We start from the raw sequence: 22221 nt of genomic DNA, 5'->3' as shown, positions 1-22221 counted from the left end.
GAGTTATAAGGGGGAAGAGAGCACATCTGTGAAGCACATGCTGCGTTCCGAGCACTCAGCCTTCATCTCTGTCTTACTTAGAGCCCTGCCCTCTCTCACCTGAGGCTCCTTGCCTCTGCTGTATCCCTGACTACCCAGGGAGCTGGGTAGTATCAGACTTCATATCTGTGTCATTCTCATTTCCCTGACTGTTGTGTAAAGTTGCATATATGGGCATGTTTTTCACCATTCACATGATTTCTTCTCTGATTTGCCTCTTCGTATTCTTTGCCTATTTTTCCACTTGGTTGTCTTTTTTCTGTTGACTTTCTTACTGATGTCTTCTTTTGTCTATCTAATCCTTTGTTGATTTTATATGTTACAAATATGTTACATTAGTTTAAGGCTTGTCTTTTCACTTTGTGTATGGCATCTTTCATTTTCTTCTAAAAATTTTCAATTTTTGTTTCTTTCACATTTAGGTCTTTGATATTCCTGGATTTTTTTCCATATAATAAATAACGATCAAATTTTATATTTATTATGTCCACATACCACTTGTTGAATAGTTCATCCTCTCCACACTGAATTTCGGCCTCATCTTGGTTGTATATCAAGTTTCCATGTATGTGTGACTGTTCATGGGCTCTCTGTTTTCATTTCATTCTTTGGTCTTTCCCTTTGGCAGTACCACACGGTCTTCATTACTATATCTGTATAATGAGCCTTGTTCAGCTTCAACTTTTTCTTGCTTACTTCTTTCTTTCTTTCTTTCTTTCTTTCTTTCCTTCCTTCCTTCTTTCTTGTCTTTTCTTTTCTTTCTTTTTCTTTCTGCATTGGGTCTTCGTTGCTGCATGCGGGCTTTCTCTAGTTGCGGCTAGCGGGGGCTACTCTTCGTTGTGGTGCAAGGGCTTCTCTTGTTGCGGAGCCCGGGCTCTAGGCACGTGGGCTTCAGTAGTTGTGGCACGTGGGCTCAGTAGTTGTGGCTCGCGGGCTCTAGAGCGCAGGCTCAGTAGTTGTGGTTCACGGGCTTAGTTGCTCCGCAGCATGTGGGATCTTCCTGGACCAGGGCTTGAACCCGTGTCCCCAGCATTGGCAGGCAGATTCTTAACCACTGCGCCACCAGGAAAGTCCCTTCTTGCTTATTCTTAACCCTCTGCTCTCCCATAGAAGTTTTAGAATCAAATTATTAAATTACACACACACACACACACACACACACACACACACACACACACACACCCTTCACCTTCTTGATTTGCATTGAAGGTGTACTGAGTTAATAGATTAATTTGGATGGAACTGATATATTTACAGTCCTAATCCCTAATGGAACTTGAGTTTGATCAGCCACAGGTTCATGAAGGCCAGAGCTTGCTCTGAATAATGAAGGGACACCTGACTTCTGTCTGGCAGTTTCCCTGTAAATGGAGAGCTCTTTCCAAATGGCCATCCTTGACTAAACCTTGGATGCATTACAACAGATATTTTTCTCCATGGTGAGCCAAGGTGGAAAATGATTATTGTAGTGCAATTTGCCAGGATTTTTTACTATCTGAGTGATCAAATATATGTAAATAGGGAGAAAAGAGCATGTAAGAACAGTGCAAAGGCCAACTCAGCTCTGACAGCTGGATTCCCGTGATGGCCTGCATGAGAACGCTCATACACATCAGGGCACAGTGAGCAGTCTTTGCAGTCTGGAAACTCTGCCAGCAGGATAAGAGATTCAAAATAGAATAATAGGAAAACAAGAAGAGTGTCTTTAAGCCTGCTGAGCTTGACATGTCCCAGCCAATTTCATTCCAAAGATTATTACCCTTCTCCTCTGATGAGTACTTTCCTGTTCCTCCCAGCTTTCCTACCATAAATACCTAAGAGTCAAAGAAAAAATGATCCCTGCATTCTGAAAAGTGATAATACTAATCCTTTACTCTGGAAGGCCCCGATACTGTTAAATGAGGATTTTTAAAGAATGAGAGCCTATTTCTTGTAACTCTTAAGATTTTCAAGAAAATAAAATAAGCATCTGTATTATGTTAAACTATAGAAACACATGTAATATTTTTGAGTGGGGGGATGAAAACTGTAGTGATTGCTCATGACTTTAATCATAGTCACTCTCATGGTAAGTCATTTGTAGTTCCAATTATCATGAGAATTGTAATACTCCTTTCTCTTTGTTCAAGAAGGAATAATGAATTTGAGGTTTACACATCAAATGTTTTTTTAGGGGACAGATATTCCCAACCTTTTTAGAGTTGAAATACTCTAGTCTTCGGTAATTTTGAAACACAGCATTCCCTAACCTTGTAAAAGTACTCAATGGAATATATTTATTTTTTTAATGAAAATTTTTTAATATTTTGCTATGAGATTTTGAGGATATTTTTGCACTTCTTCCGAGGTAAACCTATGATATCCATGGGTAATTATCACTTATTTGAAGATGAATTTTACACCAAGAAGGAAAACATACCTGGCTCTGACCATCAGAACCACCTGTGGCACTAAAACCACAGATCCCTAGGTCCCATTCCAAGAGATTCTGTGTTACCCGCCTATGACAATTTTCTATGCTTTTGAAGCAAGCAAGCATCTTATTCTCAGCTTCTTACGAGTAACCTATTCCATTTTTCCACTATAATTAATCATTCTAAATGCATAGGCTTTTGTTTTCTCCTTAAACTATAAGATCTAGAAGATGATTTAAAAAGGATGCAGCATTTGGGGCACGGGGGCCATCTTGGGCCTTCCCCTGCCAAATTAAAAAAAAAAAAGAGGATGCAGCATTTGCTTATAAAATCCAGTTAATATAAGAATAAGACAAAAAAATTGATGTATAAATCCCAAACTCCTTATTCCTTCTTGAAAAAAGAGAAAAGACCAATTCTCATGGGTCTTTCTGTAAGTGGAAAGTTGGAGAAAGAAAAAGAGAGCTAAATTTCAAGTCAGCAAAAGAATCATTCCATTTGAAACTTGTGTCCTTTTACATTTCTTGGAAAGTATGCCCAGAAATCTCTGATAACTGAAGCCTGTGAGAAAGCCATGTCCTAGTAGGAGCTGTAACATTGTGTCAATAAGGAGTTCTGTCCCCTTGGTTTTGTTTATTAGTGGTAGTGTTTTTTGGATTTGAGGTTTTTTGCCCTTAACTTTAGCAGAAACACAACCCATTTTCCCATGGATTAACACTAAGAACTGATGAAAAAAGAAACAGTTATGAAAATATCAGTGTTATATCCTCATACTTATTTTCATGACAAGGATATGGTCTGATTTTGCCTAAGTTCCAAATGTATGTGTTGGGGGAAGAGGATTTGAGAGAAGAAAATCTTAAGCAGAGGCTCAAGCTATAGAAATAAGGAGGCAACCAGATTTGGGGCTAGGTCTTGAGTTCCCTAAAGAAAAGTAAGTTAAATGTAAAATTAAATTCAATTTATAACACTTGTAATATATGAATATAGTGTCATTGAACAAAGTTTAACCAATACAGGTAAAAACTTAATATTTAATGCCTTTTGAGAATTATCATATTAATAAATTCACACACACATGCACAGAGGAACCCTTTGTCTGCCCATATGCTCGTGTTTAGCTTCACTGTAAATATGCCTTGTTCTAGCCTCAAGTCAGTACTTCGTCCAGAGCTCAATCTGAAGACAGACTAGGTGGGTACTGTGGCACCCGGATTACACTAGATTCTGGGGGGAAAGGGGTGACTATTACATGATGAGAGGTGAGGTAGACAGTGGCTTCTGGAAAATATCCTTCCTACTGGAGTAAATTGATGCCTGGAAATTTCTTTCAGAGAACAAGTCCCTTTAGATTAAGCACTTACCCTTTGCAAAGAGACCTTCACTAACAGAAAGGAGTTGGTCTGTAACGTGAGAGCACTGCATGGCCTCCATAGGCCCTTTCAGCTCGAATGTTCCATGATTCCTCTATGAAATTAGCTAGTTGACAGGAAAAACAAGGCCTTGGGGGAATGGAATTCAGGAGGGAGGAGGCAGTCAAGAAATCTGTGCAGCTAGGGCTGACGCAAGGTTTGATTACCTTTGGGTAATTCAAAGACATTGACTGCGGGAGGGACATGGTTAGGAGGACGTCTTCCACGTCCACCAGTTGACCTGGCCGTCACCTCATCTGCCTATAGCTCTGCTCAGAGGGATGTTTCTGTTCAAGCATTAGGCAACAGCGCACAGCTAATCAACTGAAATGTATTTAAAACCAGATTAAAAGTTGAAATAGCTCATCTGTGATGTCATGTTAGACACATGAGAAGAGAGGCCAGCCAATTATGTCACTGAGAGCAAAGTTTGGATGATAAATGTATCATTAGAACAACAGATACAGGCAATATGATTTTCTTTTATAGAAGAGTCATAACATCTATTTCTTTATAGGGTTGCATGGTTCTCTGGCATGGATTCTGAAGGATTAGAATAATATAGTTGATATTCTTTTTTGCCTGATAGTCTCTTCCTTTATTGCTTAACCCTATTTGTCAAGGTTCTACTCTTAAATCCCATACATTTGGGGCATGAGAGAGAGCTTAACATTTCTAAGACATGGTTGTTATAAAGCAATATCATTTCCAGTGTCTTTCCCAGACACTGACCTTTTGGGTGATGAGTTCTATAACATTGTTACAGCATGGAAATCTTTTTAAAAATGAGATAATATGTCATTTGGATGAATAAAGAAATGAATTCTCAGTCTTAGTCTCAATTGATGTTAAGTATTGAGAGGTCTTATGCTTAATTATATTATATATAAATATTATATAATATAATTATAATTATAATATTTTATATAATAATATAAAATATATATTAATTACATTACATATAATATATATTATATATAAAATTATATTATATATAATTATATTATATATAAAAATTATATTATAATAAAGTTCAATTGAGAATATTTTTAGTGCATATCATCCTTGTCAATTTCTAAAGACTTATCTGCTGAATAATTGTCTACACCAATTTTTATGCTTTTATGTTTAGGCTCTCATTTCATTACATTGTTTGGTAAAGAAAATGTTCTCAGTGTGCTAAAAATAAAGGTGTACCATGTGTCTGAATTCACCCCTTCTTTGTGGTTCTTTTTTAGACATCCTGAAGGGTTGGGAAAGAACAGGGGAGTTGAGATGGATCATACAGAGCCATTGCAGTGTGAGTCAGGGTCTCTCTTCATGTTAGCCCTGTTATGCTAGGTTTTCATTTACATAATGGATAAACCCAATGCCTATCTTCTGCAGGGATTTTTTAAGTGACTAACACTTTAAAATGAGATTTGAGAATGCCATAGGCCTACTCTGGTCACGAAGGCCAGCAAGGCTGGAGTCTGACACTTGCCTTCTTGGGTGAGTCACACCATCTTGAATCATTGGCTTATTCTCACACCTTTGTTTTGTTATGTTTTGTTTTAATTCTTTTTTATCATTTCAGAAGATTTTCTTTAGCAGCAGCAGGGTAATGTCCTATTTAAATAATGCCAAATTCCCTTCTGCTTAGTGCTTAAAAAAAATTTTTTTTTCTTTTCTCTTCCATGGTAGATTTATATAGGTCATATCCCTAGCTATCTTAAGCTGTGTTATATGGGCAAAGCCTATTTTTTTTTGAATTTTATTTTATTTATTTTTTTATACAGCAGGTTCTTATTAGTCATCCATTTTATACACATCAGTGTATACATGTCAATCCCAATCTCCCAATTCATCACACCACCACCACCACCACCACCACCACCACTTTCCCCCCTTGGTGTCCATGCATTTGTTCTCTACATCTGTGTCTCTATTTCTGCCCTGCAAACCGGTTCATCTGTACCATTTTTCTAGGTTCCACATATATGCATTAATATACGATATGTGTTTTTCTCTTTCTGACTTACTTCACTCTGTATGACAGTCTCTAGATCCATCCACATCTCTACAAATGACCCAATTTCATTCCTTTTTATGGCTGAGTAATTTTCCATTGTATATATGGACCACATCTTCTTTATCCATTCATCTGTCAATGGCCAGTTAGGTTGCTTCCATGTCCTGGCTATTGTAAATAGTGCTGCAATGAACATTGGGGTGCATGTGTCTTTTTGAATTATGGTTTTCTCTGGGTATATGCCCAGGAGTGGGATTGCTGGGTCATATGGTAATTCTATTTTTAGTTTTTAAAGAAACCTCCATACTGCTCTCCATACTGGCTGTATCAATTTACATTCCCACCAACAGTGCAGGAGGGTTCCCTTTTCTCCACACCCTCTCCAGCATTTATTGTTTGTAGATTTTTTGATCATGGCCATTCTAACTGGTGTGAGGTGATACCTCATTGTAGTTTTGATTTGCATTTCTCTAATAATTAGTGATGTTGAGCAGCTTTTCATGTGCTTCTTGGCCATCTGTATGTCTTCTTTGGAGAAATGTCTATTTAGGTCTTCTGCCCATTTTTGGATTGGGTGGTTTGTTTCTTTAATATTGAGCTGCATGAGCTATTTATATATTTTGGAGATTAATCCTTTGTCCGTTGATTCATTTGCAAATGTTTTCTCCCATTTTGAGGTTTGTCTTTTCGTCTTGTTTATGGTTTCCTTTGCTATGCAAAAGCTTTGAAGTTTCATTAGGTCCCATTTGTTTATTTTTGTTTTTATTTCCATTTCTCTAAGAGGTGGGTCAAAAAAGGATCTTGCTGTGATTTATGTCAAAGAGTGTTCTTCCTATGTTTTCCTCTAAGAGTTTTATAGTGTCCGGTCTTACATTTAGGTCTCGAATCCATTTTGAGTTTATTTTTGTGTATGGTGTTAGGGAGTGTTCTAATTTCATGCTTTTATGTGGAGCTGTCCAGTTTTCCCAGCACCACTTATTGAAGAGACTGTCTTTTCTCCATTGTATATCCTGGGCACATCCTATTTTGATGAGGAATATTCTCATATCAAAATGCTCAGGATAGCTAAAATATTTCCAAGGTCAAGCCAGTGGCCCACTTGTATTGAGAGGTATTCATTAGAGTAAAATGCTTTCTCCTTGGACCTCAGCCCCTCTCCCTCTAGTGTTAAATTGCCCAAAGACACAGACTATACCATTAACTTCCAAAGTAGAATTTTTTTCTCACCCCAACCCCATGAGCCTAGATGTGGCCTAGCGGCCCCTAACCTGAAACATTCCACCCAGGAGAGCCACGTATTTCTTCATTTCTAAATGGGAGGGATCTCCTTCTGAAGCTCAGAATTCAGACCTGCTCTCGATATGCTGAGTATAATCAGAAGAAGCCTGAGCTGTTCTGGGGTCTATTTCTGGTCATCACAGGCCTCAGACCAGTTGGTGCTCAACAGCCCCCAAGCTTCCTTAGGCACCTTTCTACCTCCGCAGCTTCTGTTGATTCCCTACAGATCATCAGTCAACAGTGGCTGAGTGACTATTTCATGTCAGGCCCTGTATAAGGTCTGGTGAGTGTGGCAAAGAGTCATAGATGAGCAGGGAAGACCAGCAAACAAATTGCCCTCAGCCCTCTTGACTTGGGGTGCCAGCCGCCAGGGAATGCGTGCTCTCTGCTTGGGTTTGAATTCCCGAGCCAGCTGTGGAGGGAGTGAGGGCTGCTGTTCCCAGCAGGGTGGAGCTGCCTCTCTTGGTTTCTGCTGGTGCCTTGATGTCATCAGCCAGTGGCAGCATGCCACCACAGTTGTGTGTGTCGGGGTGAAGCATATGGCACATTCTTACCAAACGTATGCAGATCTGAGCAGGAAGAGCATTACATTAGTGGCATGTCTTTATTTGGCCCTTGTCTCTCATTTGCTTGCCTAGATTTCCCTTCTCTGCTGTGTGTGGGGTTTTTTGTGTTTTGGGTTTTTCCTTCCATGACTTGGAGTATACTCTCAAGCCCCACTCCATCCATCCTTGCCCTAGCCAAATAGCTCATATACCACACTGACATTGCTGCTTTCCTCGTCTATAGCCAGCACTGGACTGTCCACTCCTCAGGGAAGGGACCGTAGCCACCTTCTTCACTCCAAGAATCCTGCTGCAGTGCCTGACACATAATAAGCATGCTGTACGTGTTTGGTGAATGACTGGATGACTGAATGCCTTTCCCACCTAGTGGTCCTGTGTTTGGCCTTTAGAGGAATCTAGTTGCATATACTTTTGTTGACAGCATTATATAATCAGAAAATTCAGACAAACTTGAATTTGAAACTCACCTCTGTCACTTACTAGCTATATATCCTTGGCTAAGTCCCATTCCCTCTCTGAACTTCAGTTTCTATGTCTGTAAAATGGAGGTCATACCTACTTCTCACTGTTGCCAAGAAGATTAGGTATGATAACATGTAAATACCTAAAATATAGTAATGGTCAATGTTTGTTTTCCTTTCCCTTCTAATTGGCTTTATAGATTCTTTATTCATTCCTCTTTGCAACCAGAATTTGGAGGGTAGGTGTTTGTAATAGTTACAATGGGCTAAACACAAACGACCCCAGAATCTCAGTGGTTTAAAACAACAGTGATAGTTTCTTCTCTGTGCTCTGTGTCCATCTCTGGTGTGCAGGGGCTCTGCCAGACAGCCAGAGACCTGCTCTCGATATGGCTTCCATGATCCCTGAGGCAGGGGGAAGGGGAGGTGGTAACCTGCACACAGTCTTTTAAAGGCTTCCCCTCAGAAGTGGCACACGTCACTGCCGCTCATATTTGACAGCCCAGAGTAAACCCCACGGTCCCACCTCACTCAGGGAAATGTGTAATCCTACCACACACCAGAAAGAGGAGACCAGGGTGTCATTGATTGAACACCAGTGACCACCCTGTAATATTTAAGATGAGTTAACTTTAAAAGTACCATGAAATATTAAGTTACTTTGACCTCGATTGAGAGTGAGGACTGTTGAGCAAATCTTAATCAGTAAGATTGTAATGACGACTGGATAGCCTTCTCAAGAAGACAGATCATTTTAAGCATTATTACGTGCTAGTTATTAGCTATGGGCACTCGAGTTGCAGTCCAGGCTTTAATATCCATCACAGGGGGCTTCCCCGGTGGCGTAGTGGTTGAGAGTCTGCCTGCCGATGCAGGGGACAAAGGTTCGTGCCCCAGTCCGGGAAGATCCCACATGCCGCAGAGCGGCTGGGCCCGTGAGCCATGGCCGCTGAGCCTGCGCGTCTGGAGCCTGCGCTCCGCAACGGGAGAGGCCACAACAGTGAGAGGCCCGTGTACCACACACAAAATAAAATATCCATCACAACAGGCAGCAGAGCCCTCTGCTTGTTAGATTACTGATCACTAGATTAGCCCTAGTCTCAGTATGCGCTTGCAGGTAGTAAAAATACGTTTCTTTCCAAATAACCTAGCACTTAAACTTGTCACAATGTAAACTGACCCTTCTAGCTCTTTGCTTAAATTTGGGCTATTTTACTGTGTTTATGCTGTACTTTTTATCATAATCATTTAGTTGTTTATTGATTGTCTGCTGTAGTAAAAGAGTCTGGACTCTGGGTCCTGACTGCCTGGGTTCAAATTATAGTTCTGCCATTAATTGGCTGTGTGGCCTTGGGCAAGTTACTCAGCCTCTCTGTGCCTCATTTTTCTCAGCTGTGAAATGGGGGTGATGATAGCATCTACCTATAGGATAGTACTGAGGATTAAATGAATTAATACATAAAAATACTTAGAATAGTACTTGACACATAAGTGCTCGATAAAAGTTAACTATTATCATCATTTTTAGGCAAAGCGGTGGAAATACAAAGGAAATCTGATGCAGGAAGAAGTTTTTATGTTTTATTTGCTGTTGCTTAGGACAGAGCCGCACGTCAGGCACTCAGTAGATATTTGTTGAGTGAATCAATGAATGGGCTCTGCCCCGGTGACATTTAAATCCAGCCTAACCCTCGATTCCTTCCTTGGAATAATATGAGAACTTCCTTCTCTCAAAGGTACCATAGCCAACCTTGAATTTTCAGGTCAGCACCAGCTCTTGACCTCCCTGACCGGGGGTTTTCATTTTCCCTTCACTTTGCCAACTCACTCTCCAACAAATTCTGCCGCCCTTTCCAATCCCGGGCTTCACGGGCTGCCCTTCTCTTCTCGCCCTCCGTGGGTGACCCTGGCGTGACAACACTGAGTTCTCACAGCAGAGGCTGGTGGCCGTGAAGCAGCTCTAACATGCCAGCTTCCTCCTATGGCAGTTTGGATGGTTGTCGTGTTATTTGATGTGGCTTTTTGCCCCACTGAGTTTCATTGTGTTCTTACCGTCAGGAAGGGGTGGGGAGACACTGAAAATGTTCAGGCATGTGAAGTCAAAGCTGGTGTGCTCTCTACTGCCAGCCGGCAGCCCCTGCCAGATGGCCTGCTTCTCTCCCAGGCCCACACATTCCACTAAAACCCACTCATCAGCACAAGAAGGTATCCAGCCTTATGGGTGTACCTTCCTTTCCCATCTTCTTCATCCGTGTGTGTGTGCTCTCTCTTCCCTCATTTGCTGTGGACTCCATACAAGGTGCACCACGATCTGCCTGTGCCTGTCTCTCTGACCTTTCCTTTCTCTGACTTGCTTTGCCTCCTTTCTCACCTTGCAGCTCACTCCCACCACTCTGTCTCCTTGCTCTCCTGAAGACCCTCTCAGCCCCCTTTTGCCTCAGCGGGCCTTTGCACATGTTGCCCTTATGCCTAGAAAACTCTTTCCTCAGTGTCTGCATTGCTTGCCTACTCACTTCTGAAAGGTCTCTGCTAAAATGCCACCTCCTCCAAGAAGCCCTACTTTACCTTGTCTAAAATAGCTCCTGCCTCTATTTTTCTTCTGAGCACTCATGTCTAAGGACACATAATGACTGGTGTACTTGCGTATTTATTTACATCCTGTCTGCTTCTCCCCACTGAGGTATAGGCTGCATGAGAGCACACACTACCTACAGTGCCTAGCAAGTAGCTAGCACTCAATAAATGTGTCATGACAAGACAGAAGGAAGGAAAGAAAGAAGGGAGGGAGGGAGAAAAAACAAAAAAGGAAGCACGTTTGTATGTATTTATAAATGTTGATAAAGTGCTTTAAGAGAGACAACCTAATTGTGATAGGGTGATCAGAAAAGGCCTCTTTGAGGCAGTGACCTAAGCTGAGACCTAATATACGGTAATGACCAGGACAGGTAGAGGGAAGGAAAGTGCAAAGACCCTGTCCTTGCTATCTGCTGGGGAACAAGAGAAGGCCAGAGTGGCTAGAACCCCACAGGCAAGTAGGAAGGGGAGGCGAGGCCTGATCACAGCTGCATAGCAAGGGGACAGCCCTAATGAAGCTAGTCCAGAGCAAAGTAGGTCTGAATGAAGGCAGATTCCGGGTTTGCGTGGTCCTGAAGGCCTGGGCGAGCAGAACTGTACTGCAATAGAGGCGCCTGCTTCCCTGGACTCCTGCCGCTGCAGGGCTGTTTCCCTTTTAAAGGAGCTGGTTATTCATTAAACCAGCTTTCCACGAGCCATCGCAGCTTCCGTGCCGTCATCTGAAGAATGGACAGAACAGCACCTACTCCGCAGGGCTGTCGTCACGCAGTTCCCAGCACCTAGGAGCTGTCCCCTTAAAGTTGGCTGACTCTCAATTTCGCACATGCAGCTCAGTACCAGCGCCGGCGCCGTGGTGGGAATGCGGGGAGAGAGGACCCTGCCTCTGAATAGCGGACGAGCTTCTTATGAAAAGACACGTGCCCGGGCTTCCCAGGTGGCGCAGTGGTTGAGAATCCGCCTGCCGATGCAGGGGACACGGGTTCGTGCCCCGGTCTGGGAAGATCCCACATGCCGTGGAGCGGCTGAGCCCGTGAGCCATGGCCTCTGAGCCTGCGCGTCCGGAGCCTGTGCTCCGCAACGGGAGGGGCCGCAGCAGTGAGAGGCCCGCGTACTGAAAAAAAAAAAAAAAAAAAAAAAAAGAGTAGCCCCCATTCACCACAACTAGAGAAAGCTTGTGCGCAGCAATGAAGACCCAATGCGGCCATACATAAATAAATAAATTAAATTTAAAAAAAAAAAAAAAAAAAAAAAGACACGTGGTCCTGGCATTGCATAAGAAGAGCATCAATTGCACACCCGTGAGCGCACACCAGTCTAAAGGGTGGTCTGCGAGGGGAACTTGGCGGGGGGAGGGGTGCCGGTGAATATTTTCTATTTTTCAGTTACGTTCTCTTCTGATGCATGTTAAAATAAGTAAACATTAGCACGTCAGATCAGTTTACATAGGACTAATAAATGAGTTGATTTCAAGTTAACTTACAGGAACAGACTGAGTAAATCATGCAACAGGCAATATATAGGAGTGAAGGTGGTAAGTGAACAGCTGAGGTTGGGGAAGCAGGAACCTGGCAGACACAGCATCTGCGAGCTGAAGGAGGCAGAGTGTGCCGCTCTTAAGTCATTTTCTAGAGTCAGACTGTGAAGAGGAGCAGGTAGGACGTGAGCTGGAGGGGCGGCCAGGCGTCGGAAGCCAGGCAGTGACATTCACCAAGGCTTGTGGAGGGAACTGAGTGGGTGCTGGCAGGACTCAGGGGAACAGACAGACGGGACGGCGCCAGGGGAAGTGAAGAGGTATCTTTGGGCCTTGTTCTAAGACACACGTTGCCGTTGAGAGGTTGTGTAAACCAGGACCCTGGCTGACCCTGTAAATAACAGAGAAGAGTGTGCCTGACCCCACATTTATAGCAGGGACAGCCTTTTCTGTCAGGTTTTCTTCCTCACTAGAAATATGGACTCGGCTGCTGACCTCCTTTAGAGAAGTGGAAACCCTGAAGGCCTTGTTAAGGGGAGAAAATGAAATTGAGTGTATGATTTCCGCCATGAATCAGGAACAAGGGGGCAAGGTGAGGCAGGTGGAACTGTGGCACCCGGCAATGTTCATCTGGGGAAGATCGGTCCAGGTAGCCAGGAATAAATACACCGCACTACCCAGGGGCCAGCCTTCCCCACCAGCCAGAGGAAGTGGTCCTTTGGGCAGCTAAGAAAAAGAAAAGGATGAGATTGCTGTGTGTGGTACTTCGGAATTGGAATATCTTTATCGTTTGGCTAGTTTAAAACTTCTATGCTTATTTAAAAAAATCAAAATGACACAGAAGTACATAAGGTAGAAAGTAGAAGTCTCCCATAATTCCATAGACAACAACCTTTAACAGGTGGTTGTTTATTTCATTCAACAACTACTTATTGAGTGCCTACCATGTGCCAGGCGCAAACACTGTTTTAGGAGGTTCAAATGCATCTGTACTTAAAACAAAAGTCTTTGCCTTCCCTGGGCTTACATGCTAGAGCTGTGCTGTCCAATACAGTAGCCACTAGCCACATGTGGCAATTAAAATTAAATGCAATTGAAAACTGAGATCCCCCCAGTCAAACTAGCCACATTTCAAGTGCTCAATATCCATCTGTAGCCAGTGGCTGCCATGTTGGACAACACAGATGTAGAACATTTCCATCATTGCAGACAGTTCTGTTGGGCAATGATGTTCTAGAGGAAGAATGACTGTTAACAGTTTGTAACGTGTTATTCTGGACTTGTATACACAAATACATAGATGTCTATGTGTGGTTATATGTGTGTGTATATGCTGTATATACTTGTGTGTGGATATGTATGCGTGTGTGTGGATATATATATATATATAGGTATATATACACACACACACACACATATATATGGCACATGTACTATACCTACTGTTCAGCAACCTACTCTCATCACTTAACAATCTAGCACAGACATCTTTGATAAATAAATGGTAGATCAAACATCAATTTTTTATTATCAGTTTTTATTGATGGATGTTTAATTCCAATTTTTCACTGCTATAAACAATATAACTATGAGCACCTTGGGAACTTCTATCCTTACACGTTTCTCCAGCCCTTTCTTAACATGAATCCTGTGAGGTAGACTGAGTCAACACATGCAAGTTGCCGAGCACACAGCAAGAGCTCAGTACCCACAGCAAGAGCCACTGGAGTGGCTGTGTGGGCTTTGCAGAAGCCCCTGGAGTGGCCATGGCAAGATGAGGCTGCTTCTAGAGGTTTCCTGCCTCGAATGGGCCCTGAGGCTTTTCGCAGCCAGTAACCAGACTGCCATGGCCACAGCCAACAGTTCTCCATAGAGGTTCGGTTTGGTCTTGTTTCCTTTTGGTTTCTTTTTTGGGTTTTGGTTTTTGGTTTTATCTTTCTTCCGGAAGAGTTACACATTTGTGATCTAGCTGCACATTCCATTTACTGACCGAATCCTGGGTGCCTGGCTCTGCATGAGGCACCAAACCCACTGCAGTTCTGAGAACTGTCTCATTTTACCAGCTGACAATGAAACCTTTGTGGGACATGACTGTTCTGTAAACCTGGTCCTGAGCTATCATCGCACAGTTGCTTCACCTGCGGGGGGGCAAGCACTGGGGGCAGAAATGAAGGCAGTTGTGGGCTGGTATGTGAAGAGAGAGTTCAGATGTTACCAACCTGGACGATTTCCCCAGTGGAGGCCCCAAAGAAACCCTAGCCATTTGGAGTTTTTATTTCTAAACTCCCTGTCGACTCCCTTGTCCTTCAGGGAAACAAGAAGCTGAGACCTTGTTTGCTAGTCAGTGTATATTCCACTTTCAGGTCCCAGAGCTGGCTGGAGCTCAGTGGTTCTTCCACCCTCGCCTTACCCATCCTTCAGGGGAAAGAGCTCTGAGCCAGGCCCCTCACTCACCCTCCATGACACATGGTGGACCTAGAGTAACTGTGAAAACACCTGTGTGCTTAAGAATGTCCCTGCCCGGAAGCAAGTGAAAACCTGGAACCCCTGAGCCTCTGTGATAATTCATTTTTGTCGGCAGAGTTTAAATCGCCCCATAGACGTGCGATTCATCTGAGCCATCTCCATCAGAGGTTGGAGGAGATGGGTGAGAGCCCACCTGAGACTGGACTGGGGTTGGCACAGGTAGAAGCGCCTAGAAGCCTGCAGACAGCAGCCCACTCCACCCGCCAGGAAGCCGGGCTCTGTCCTCAGGGTCGCCCCTTCCAGACCCCAGCTCCCCCTTTCACTGAGACCTGAGCTCAGAGTTGCGGAAGGCAGGCCTCTGCCTATAAGCTTTCCTGGGTTCCCTGCTTTTGCTTCTGGAGTCTGCCTTCAAGGCTCCTTCTGCTCCAAAAAGAGACCAGGGCAGTGGTGGTATTTCTCCCCTTCCCCTCCATGCCAGGGGCCACTGGCAAGCCTCTCTGGACTGTGTCCCATCTCCGAATCAGGCACGGCTGACCTCTACGCTAAACCATGCTGCCTCCAAAAGAAAATACAGAAAAGTGATAGATAAGAGGCCTCATTTAGTGGGAGCTTAAATTTCAGGCGTAGCAATGCTGGCTCAGCTCAATGGCGATTTACAACAACAGGTGCAGGGGAGCCTTAGATTGAGGCTGAGAGTGATTTTTGTGTGTCTTGGGGGAGGGGCGAGGCGGGGGTCTCATTTGATCTGGCTGTTACCAGAAGAAAAATAAACTCCATTTGCCCTTCCATTCTTTTAAGAAACAAAAGGGATGAAAGAAACTTTAGGCCTGTAAGCTTCCCTTTTCATTCTTCTCTTTTTCTCAGATAGATCAGAAAATGATTCCATATTATTAACCACCTAGCCTTCCCCAAAAATATAAATAAAGAGACACTACTGTCCCTCCATACTTACAAACCTCATGATAACAAGCTCAGTGAGGCTGGAGCTCAAGAAATATAATGGAAAAGAAAAAACTTAGATTTTTTTCTTTTTTTTTAAAGCTCCTCTAAATGACGGTGAGAATAAGAGGCAGGAGAGGGCCAGACAGTCATTTAAAAGGCTTTTAAATGTGCCATGATTTGGACTTCTGATTTCATCCTTTTCTACAAACCATCAATTAGCTGTAGCACAGGTTTGTGTAATTAGCAGACAGGCCAAACCCTGAGTGATTTATTCACTGTAACTTGGACAAGAAAGCATTGACCAGGGACTTCCCTGGCAGCCCAGTTGTTCGGACTCCCGCACCTCCACTGCAGGGGACATGGGTTCAATCCCTGGTAGTGGAACTAAGATCCCGCGTGCCATGTGACACAGCCAAAAAAGAAAAAAAGCATTGCCCAGTGGCATATCACAGCTAAAAACACCGTATTATTCCCACACTCGTAATTTTATTGGCATTTCTAGAATAAGGTACAACCTTACCTCTTAAGAATCCTTCGCAGGCAATGGACCTTTGGTACTGTTTGTAAAACTGGCAGCAAGACTGGGCCTGGGCTAAGTAAGATTCAGAAAGAAGCAGAAAGAGTGTACCTTGATGTGGTCCTTCACAGCGTCCTTCTTGGCCTGCTCCTCCAGGAAGCCTTCCAGTCCATCTTCTTGGGGGAGCCCTAGGCCTCTGCTGCAGCTGCATCAGGTAGAATCACCCCTACCCCCAACACACACACACATCTCTGCACTGGAGAATAGGGAGGGACAGAGTGTGCAGGGTAATGAAGTGCAGGGCTGGTAGCAGGTGGTGGTACATGAGGCACATTTCCTGGAGGACAGGTGGGATTGGCCTCAGCAGGTCTTGGAAGGAGCATCTGGGCTTCCATTTCCCTCTCTCTGAAAAGCCGAACTAGCTCATTGGTTCTGAAACTGTGCCCTGGGGGAATACTGTTCCCTGCTAAAATCAAATGATGGCAGTCTTTACTCAATTTAAAGAAAAATAAAGCAGATCAGACTTACCCCACCGTAAGTTTATATCTATTCTGTGTTTTCTTACCTTTGTTGCTGCTTCAGCTTTTGTAGCACCCCAAAAAGAACAGACAAGAAGCAAGCAAATATTAACAGAAGAGCTGCCAGCTGTGCTCAACTCATGGCCGTGCTCTGGTGCCGCCTTTACGTGCATGTAGCATAGCCTTGTTTTCTCCTAGTCTGGAAAACGAGATCAACGGTAGTCATTGTCACAGTGGTCTCTGAGGCTCCCAGGTGCTATGTCACCTGACAGCTTATGAAAACAACCAGATGCAGGTAATCTCTCAAGTCAGCTTTGAGAGGCCAGCACTCCATGTCGAGCTATTCAGAACCACCAGAAATGTCAGCATGCTTTGAAAAGGGACGTATGGTATCAATGGCAAGTTAGTAAATCAACAGAATTAATTCAACAGAATAAAAACAATCAACCTATTAGGAAGCACTGGGAGTAAGATACGGGTTTGAGATGGTGTCTGTGACTACTGTTAAGGAGCCGCCCTCCTTGGGACTGGGAAGGTTCATGACCATGAGCTCTGGCTTAAGTGGTTACGTGGGCATTTCCCCCCCCTTGTGGCAGGTTTCATTCCTGGAAAGGGGGCCCAAAGTTGAAAGGATATGAGGGAAATCTGATTTTTCCTATGGTGATAGCTCCAATAATAGGAGGTTGTGTAACTGATCAAAAATCAGTGCCTACCTTTTTTAAAGAAATAGCCTCAGGACTTCCCTGACGGTCCAGTGGTTAAGACTCCACACTTCCACTGCAGGGGGCACAGGTTCGATCGCTGGTCGTGGAGCTAGGATTCCACATGCTGCATGGCACAGCCAAAAGAAAAGAAAAGAAATAGCCTCAAACCTGGTATTTCGCTTACTCTGAATGCTGAACTTCACAATCCCTTTGTCTAAGGTGACTTGGACCGATTTAATAGGATAACATAATAACTGACATGAAATTGTACTACTTAACATGATGCGGCATCACAGCAGTTTTTATACTTAATTAACCCTTCCTTAATTAACCACATAAAATCTTAAGATAAAGAAACTGTGTTGGTATAGTTAGGGTAGTCATAAAAGCTGCTTTGGAGAGATTTTTCAGAAGCATCTTGGAGGAAATGCTTTGGAATGGTTGGGGCCGTTTCCTTATTTCTGCAATGACCCAGGGTTATTTGTCTTGCTGCCTCCTTGGCTCTTCCTGAAGCAGCACAGACGTTCAGGATTAAAAGGCTGCTTGTCCTGCTGCCTGCATCCCGCCTTCTGGGCCTCACTGGCAACTTGACTTTGTTCCCTGCCTTAATGAAAGATGCAAGTTCCAAAGCATATTCCTGACGATGTTCCTTCCTTCAGGTTTCCCCCACCGCTTGTTTTGTCACAAAAAGCCTCAGACCTTGGGCTAGAATTCTGGGCAGTCACATTCTCTCATGGCTGTACAAGACTTTCCACATCCCCCACACCTCCCAAAACTGCCTAATAATAATAGATTTCAGCTGTCATTTCTTCCCTTTTTCCAACTGTTATAAAAAGCTGAATTTGCTGGAGGCTTAAAAAAGTAGTGTGACTGGTTTTATGTTCTGTTACATTTTTTAAGATGATAGCTGATACATTTTAAAGATTATAATATATATATATATATATATAATAAAGCATAATTACATAATAAACACCCATGAACTCATTGCCCTATCCCAAAGGGTCACTTACCCGCCCACCTCCTCCCCCAGCGGTAACCACTTTCTTAAGCTTGTATTTATCATTGTCTTTCTTTTTAAAACAGTTTTATCTCATATGCACGTATACCCAAACCACGTAGAGTTTAGTTTTGCTTATTAAACAGACAAGCCAAACTTATGCAGCCAATTGAGGTTGCTCTTCACAGAGCAAGCCTTTATGAGAGATGATCCACTTACACGTGGAGGCTGCACTTGCTCAGACCCATCTGGGAGCCCTTTGTTTGAAATTTCCTGCAGAGATAGTTTATCAGCTCCTCAAGAATCACACTTTATGGTGTGTTTGGTCTGATTCAGCTCTTTTTTCCCATTATCTCTCTGTTTTCCCCATTCATTTACTTAAGAAATATTTCGTGGGTGCTTCTAGGAACCAGACGCTATGCTAGAGACCAGCGGAGAACCAGGGAGAGCCCCGCCTTCCCTGGAGCATGTCACCAGCTCCCCCCTCCTTTCTTCCTCTGTCATTGGAGCAATAACTAGAGGCCACAGGCTAGGAGATTCCAGGACACTGAGCAGGATCCAGTGAACCAAGGGGCCGTGAGACTGATGTGGCCTGAGAACCCGAAGGGAGACCTGTGGAGGGACTTCCGGGGCTGGTCCAGTCTCCATGAACCCTGCCTTGGGCCCTTTGTGGCCTCACCTGGACACTTCTGACCCTGATTTTCTTTGTTAGGCCAGGCTCACTAACACTCTCCTCCAAGCATATTTACATCATTATCTCCGCACCCTGCTGAGGAGCCCCTGCCGTGTAGTGTAGATCATGGATCCTACAAGGAAAGAGGAAGTCAGCCCTGTAAGGCCTGAAGGCTGATTAAAAAAAAAAACACAGATTGATTTTTTTTTTTTATGTTAGAAGAACTTAGAAGTCACACTAGGTCATTAAATATTAGATTGATGACACAGATACATTGCCTTATAGTATAAATATGAGACCTCAGAAATATGTGTGTATAATATTTTTCATTTATATACAATATAATGTATAATATAAATACAATTAATATAAATAATGCATATACATAATTCTTATGTTCTCAACCAGCCTCCACATGACCCATTCATCAAAATAACTTACATCCTGCAATCCCTCAGTAAAATAGAACAACTCATGCCAAAACTCTGACCCCCCTCAGAGCTCTAAGGCAACCTCCGCTTGCCTGGGCACATCTGCTCATCCTGGTTGAGCCGTGTGATTCCGAGGAGCCAGTTATGTTTGTTCCCAAACCTGCTTATGCCAGTTGTATTTGTCATTAAATAAATTAAATTAAATGTTTAATTAAATGTTCTCTGAGGACATATGAATTCAAAAAAAATTGTTTCAGAGCAAACCAAATTGAATGCTTTGAAAGACTCAGTAAAGATGAGTCATTTTAAACATGCTTTTGAATTAGGTATGAACAAGATGATTGTGAAAGATTGAAGGGAAAAAAAACCATTAAAATCTAGAAGAATTCTGCTCTCAGATTGTGCTACAGGTGTCTAACTTCTTATTCCACTTTAAATGGACTAAAATTGGAAATTATACACAGTACATAATTTCAAAGAAAAAACCTCTAATCAGCAGATAATACTCAAACAAAAGACTTTTCTCAAAAGAGTAGTGAATAAACAGATGTTTGTGTTTTAATTTTAAACAAAGTTATACATACACACAAATACACATATATGTGTATGTATATGTGTGGGAGAGAGATCCATTTTTCATGATCCCCCTCTTTAAATGACTTCTGATCACCTATTGGTCCCAATCCCATTTGAAAAAGAGGATTTCTATTATAAATATTACCAGGCCTTCCCTACTCAAGAGTGGTTTTACACAGTCAGCCTCCCTAAAAGATTTCAGATGTGACACCACTTGCTAAGGTTTATTTGGTTTTTTATTTTGTTTGGTTTTGTTTTCACTTGCCATCCTTTCATACAGAGCCATGAAAAGGGACTCCATCTTTAAAACAATGGTTTGAAAAGAGAGAAAAGGCAATGTCGGACAGCTGGATGGATGAGGGAGGTCATGACTTCCCAGCGCTCTGCCCTTTCTGCTTTCTGGCCGCGTTGCCCTCCCAAGCCAACCTTTTCTCTAACTGCCCTAGGAGCCCACAGAGGTGGGTCCCCTGCTGCCAGGGGTTTGCTGAGAGACAGGAGGGTGGGATGCAAATTGGAAAATGGACCTGACGTTCTCAACGTCTGGGCCAGAAGAAGGATGAGGAGACCATCCTTGGATAATTTGGGTCCAGATAAGAAGACCCTAGCTCTTCTCAATCAGATGTAAGGGACTTTTACAACTGTGAGGAGAATAATATCACTCAATAGGGAGACATTTAAAATCCAATTCCAGCCATGTCCCCCAGCTTAGCCAGCCATACAGTTTCCGTGTGTGTGTGTGTGTGTGTGTGTGTGTTTGTGTGTGTGTGTGTGTGTGTGTGTGTGTGTGTGTGTGTGTGTGTGTGTGTGAAGGCCTTAGGTGAGGGTGCTTCATCTCTAATCCAGACTGAAGCCTTGGATAAGGCAGCCTCCTGATACAAGATGCTTTATTTTCCTGAATACCTAAGAAATAAAACCAAACTTCTGGAAGCCAGGCTTTTTTGAAAAAGTTCCCCAAGCCTGCTCCGTGAGAGAACCAAACAAAGGACTAGGCAGACTGGAGTGAGGAGTCCAGCCTAATTTCAGCCCTCCCATGAGGATCTGAAACAGGAGGGAAGGGGGCAGGGCACAACCTTTGAATGAATGACATAGCCTGAGGACACGACATAAACTGATTAGAACCAAAAGGGTCCAAGATGGTAGACAAGTCCACTAGACCTGGAGCCTCAGTATGCGCTCATTGTACTACATTAGCAAGCTAAATGACACACCCACGGGACCGACCATAAAGATCAAAAAGTGGGTGGTGGCCCAATTCCTGGAAATCCCCACCCCTTCCCGAAATAGCTGGAATACTCCTCCCACTTATTAGCCTATGAAATTACCCACCCCTCTAAAAACTGACAACACCATACCCCGGTGCCTTTCTCACCTTCCGAGATGGCCCACACTGTCTGTGGAGTGTGTTTCTCAATAAATAAATCCACTTCTTACCTATCACTTTGTCTCTCACTAAATTCTTTCTGTGATGAGACATCAAGAAGCTGAGCTTCATTAAGTCCTGAAACCAGGTGTGTGATCTCAGTTGGAAGACTGTGGGTTTTGGCTGGGTTTGAGTCCCAGTCTGAGTTTTGGCCGGGTTTGCGTCCCGGCTGTGTGGGTTCAAGTCCCAGCCTGAGGTGCCCGGTTTCAGATCCCTGAGCTCTTCAGCCTTCTCTCCATTTTGCCTTTGTTTTTGCTGGAAATGTGGGTCCCTGCAGTGCACAGAGCCATGGAAACCGCTGTCTTCCCTCTGCTGAAGTAAAGCAACTCCAGTAAGTGGAGACGGGTGAGGGGGGGGACGAGGGAGGGCAGATGTGGACACAGGAGCCCTATTTTGTTGCTCCGAGGAGTAACTGGACCCCTGCCCAAGAGATCCCCAAGCCCTCCAAAGAAAGAAATTGCAGGGGCATGAGTCATCCCCTATTTCAGGCGAGCACAGGGGTGCCCTGCGGGACTGGGGGCCTCCCTTATCAAGGAGCAGGCAACTGAAGTACGCAGATTGTGCTTGGCCAAAGGCTAGGATCAGCTTCTGGTTTATTATCTATTTAACTAAGTGGATTAAATGAGAATTGACTGGAATTGTACACTTATGGGTCCCTTACAAAACACCATTATCTCATAAGCTGGCTTAATGGAACAGGCTGTCCGGGGCTTATTAGAAGTAACTGAATACAGCGCCTTACAGGGCA

The 22221-nt window shown here is 43.5% G+C and overlaps 1 protein-coding gene across 2 annotated transcripts in view; it reads left to right on the top strand.

The window, feature by feature from the left end:
- The window catches only part of SCFD2 (sec1 family domain containing 2), a 400215-nt gene that overhangs the window by 335638 nt on the left and 42356 nt on the right, over positions 1–22221 (top strand). The gene's annotated exons all lie outside the window — the stretch shown is intronic.

This window comes from Kogia breviceps, chromosome 6, assembly GCF_026419965.1.
Source record: "Kogia breviceps isolate mKogBre1 chromosome 6, mKogBre1 haplotype 1, whole genome shotgun sequence".
NCBI lineage: Eukaryota > Metazoa > Chordata > Mammalia > Artiodactyla > Physeteridae > Kogia > Kogia breviceps.
Note: the sequence above shows the minus strand (reverse complement) of the source record. Positions and strands in the feature narration are given on the sequence as shown.